At 42.8% G+C, this 3,770-nt stretch overlaps 1 non-coding gene across 1 annotated transcript; it reads left to right on the top strand.

Annotated features, from left to right (window-relative positions):
- The first annotated feature begins 1,285 nt into the window (after nt 1-1,285).
- LOC115031799 (small nucleolar RNA SNORA51) lies at nt 1,286-1,412 on the top strand. Its single transcript, XR_003837461.1, has one exon. It is a non-coding gene; the product is annotated as a small nucleolar RNA SNORA51 (small nucleolar RNA).
- The last annotated feature ends 2,358 nt before the right edge of the window (nt 1,413-3,770 follow it).

Here is a 3,770-nt window from a genome sequence, read left to right as displayed (position 1 = left end):
ATGAGAAAGTAATACACAAGATATTCACATTGCCATGGTGATACAATAATTAGATTAGGTACCCCACCTGGGCAAGGGTGGTATCAATGGAGGCTGTACTTTCTAGTTTCTAGAATCATCAGAGAGGAGGAAGCCTTAGTTGAGAAAATGCCTCAATAATATTGGCCTGTAGGATATTTTCTTTTTCTCTTCTTCTTTCTTTCTCTCCTTCTTTATTCATGTTATATCCCAATATCCGCAACCCTCTCTTCCCGGTTTCCCCTCCCATAGCTCCTCCCCCACTTCCTCTCTCCTTTTCATTTGAGAAAGGGAGCCCCACCCCAATCCCCAGGTGTCACCCCACCCTGGCACATTCAGTCTCTGCAGGACTAGGCACATCTTCTCCTACTGAGGCCAGACAAGGCAGCCCAGTTAGGGGAACAGGATCCACAGGCAGGCAACAGAGTCAGGGATAGCCTCTGCTCCAGTTGTTGGGGGACTCACATGAAGACCAAGCTACACATCTGTTACATGTGTGTGGGAGGCCTATGTCCAACCCATGCTCACTCTTTGATTGATGGTTCAGTCTCTGGGAGCCCCCAAAGGTCCAGGTTAGTTAACTTTGTTGGTCTTCGTGTGGGGTCCCTGTCCTCTTCAGGTCCTTCATTCCTTCCGTCAACTCTTTAAAAACTCTACCCAAGCTCCGTCTAATGTTTGGCTGTGGGTCTCTGCATCTGTTTCCATTGCATGCTGGGTGGAGCCTCTCAGAAGACGGTTATACTAGGCTCCTGTCTGCAAGCATTATAGAGTATCATTAATAGTGTCAGGGATTGGTTCTTGCCCATGGGATGAATCTCAACTTGGTCCAGTCATTAGTTGACCATTCCTTTCATCTCTGCTCCATCTTTGTCCCTGCACATCTTGTAATTAGTGATTGATGGGAAAGGGCCCAACCCATTGTGAGTGGTGCTATTGTTGGGCTGGTGGTCCTGGATTCTATAAGAAAGCAGGCTGAGCAATCCATGAGGAGCAAGTCAGTAAGCATTCACCCCTCTATGACCTCTGCACCAGCTCCTGTCCCCAGATTCCCATATTGTTTGAGTTCTTCTTCTGGCTTTCTCTGATGATGAACTGTGATATGGAAGTATAAGTCAAATACATACTTTTCTTCCCAAGTTGATTTGGTTATGGTGTTTTATCACAGTAATAGTAACCCCAAGACAGTGGCATAGTGATAAGTCTGAAATCTCACCATTTGTTAGTAACAGAGCAAGCACCCTTAACCCCAGACAAAGACAAAGTCCGAGGCCTGCTCACCACACATTGTATTCTTATGCTGACAGTATATGGAGAGGAGGCAGAGCAAACTGATTCCCTGTACAGCTTAGCCCAGGCCATTGTGCCTGATCTGTATTGTAAATGGGGAGATATGGATTTGGAAAGAAGGAGAAAATGCTTCAGTGAACAGTCAGGAACAAACTCTGGGGAAAAAAATGGATGAAAAGGTTTCATCAGAGGAACAGAAAGTCTCAGGAGAAAAACAATGGAAGCAGACAGAAGGACCAAAATGGAAAGCCTGGGACCTGAATCGGTAACTGGCATTTTAAATAGAAACACCAAACAGCAGCATGGGAAGAAGGAAGCACCAGTGAATTTGGGAACAGAACAATACAGTGAAAGGGATCCAGAGGAGGAAGCAGACCTTAAAGACCTGAGAGCCCCAGTGTAAGAGGACACATCACAGCCATAGAAGAACAGGATACAAGCAAACCTTAAAGACCTGAGAGCCCCAGTGTAAGAGGACACATCACAGCCGTAGAAGAACAGGATAAAAGAAAGAAGACATTTCAAATGGCTAAGAACCTCCCACAGTTTTCAAGTTTTTGACCCTCATGATGTACAAACTGAGCAACACAACACAGTTTCACAGAGATCATGCAAGATACTCATTAGCAGACCTTGAACACCAAAGACAAAGAAATACCCTTAGAAAGGGCGAGAGGGGGAAAAAAAACTTACCTTAACCCCACCTTGAGTTGGAAAACAATCCAAATGACAGCCAGTTTCTTTTGATGAGCCATGGACCCCAGGAAGGAGTGCTCAGTACTTTTTAAATGGCTAAAGAGATCTATCAATTCAGAAATCTGTGTCCAGTGAAAACAGACTTTAAGAATAAGAGAGGAATGGAGATGTGTTAAGATTAAGAAAAACTAGAGTCTTTGTTATCTATTCTAAAAGAGTAGCTAAGGAAAATTCTCTAAACCAGGAAGAAAATATAAAAGCTGTATTAGAACTTGATATGATAAAAAAGAAAGAATACAATGTGAGAAACATAAAGTTCTTCTCTTACTGAATTTAATTTTCTCATAATGTTGAAGCAAAACCATTGTCTATTAAGGTTTTCAGTGTATGTAGAAGAAATACAATTCAGTGATTTAAGTAGAGAGTTTTAGAAGGAGTTAAAGGGAGGTCAATTCTTTATGACTTTTGAACTGGGGAATGCTAGTACCAGGAAACATGAGATACACTAAGAAGAGTGTATCTCTTAGTGTACACAAAGAGATACACTAAGAAATACTACAGGCACATCACACTGCATAAAAGGATGTTCAGGTAACTTGGGAGTTTCAGGAATGAGACAGAACTTAGCAACAAAGAAGAAGCAGAAACAAGAAGGCAGCGTTAAACTCCAATGTATTGTTAATTACATTAAATGTAAATGGTCTAAATAAACAGCAATAAACACAAAGACTGACACTAGATTTAAAAAGAATACAACTGTTCACTGTTAGCGAGATCTTAATCCAACTGTAACATGGGAAAGTTGAAAATAAGTGGGCAGTACATGGTATATCATGAATCAAAAGAATGCTGAGCAAGAATAGCCATACCAATGACAGATTAAATATACTTTAAAACAACAACAACAAAAACAACAATAACAACAACAACAACAACATTTCCAGAATAAACCCAAAATGTTACATAGGAACAAAAGGGTTGACCAAAAAAAGATTGATGGTAATCCCCCCTCCCTCTCCCTTCCCCCTCTCTGTCTCTGTCTCTGTCTCTGTCTCTGTCTCTGTTTCTCTCTCTCTCTCTCTCTCTGTGTTTCTATATGGGTACCTGTGGAGGTCAGAGGCAACAGAGAACTCAGTCACAGGTGGTTGTGAGCCATCAATGCAGTGCTGGGAGCTCAAATTGGGTCCTCTGCAAGAGCTGTGCTCTTAACTGCTGACTCCTTTCTTCACCCCTCCCCCAGGAAACCCATTTTATGTGTAGCAGAAGTCAAGTAAAACATGGATGAAAGGTTATAGAGACTGAGAATGGAGTTTGTTTCCCAGGAGAAAAGATAATGGATGGGAAGATGGAAAAGATGGCCAAAGTGCCAAATCTCAGTTCGTGTTCCCATTTCCCAAGAGCCTGACACCATTTTCCCCAGGTCGGTGTCTAAGGGCACATTCATACTGGAACCAGCCATGAAGACATGGACAGGGTCTATAGAGACCAGAGGTTTTAAAAACGAAAGAGAGTAGTAAGATTGGTCAGAAGGACAGCACAGCGTTGACCAATCCAAAGCTGAAAATGAATGACACATAGAATACATGGAGATGCTGAGAGGTGTTGAAAATCAGGTAGATGACACTACTCTCTGTTGACTCCATTAGCCTCCACTGTGCCACGTGACAGGAAGGAAGCTGAAGACTTGACCTCCCTCTTCCCTTTGTCTCCTGCCAGGTTCCCAAGAAGGTGGCTTTAACAGGAAGCCAGAGGCAAGGGCCCCTTTGCCT

Source organism: Mus caroli, unplaced genomic scaffold (genome assembly GCF_978045245.1).
Source record: "Mus caroli unplaced genomic scaffold, Mus_caroli_1 scaffold_10, whole genome shotgun sequence".
Lineage (NCBI taxonomy): Eukaryota > Metazoa > Chordata > Mammalia > Rodentia > Muridae > Mus > Mus caroli.
This window is presented reverse-complemented; position numbering and strand designations above follow the sequence as displayed.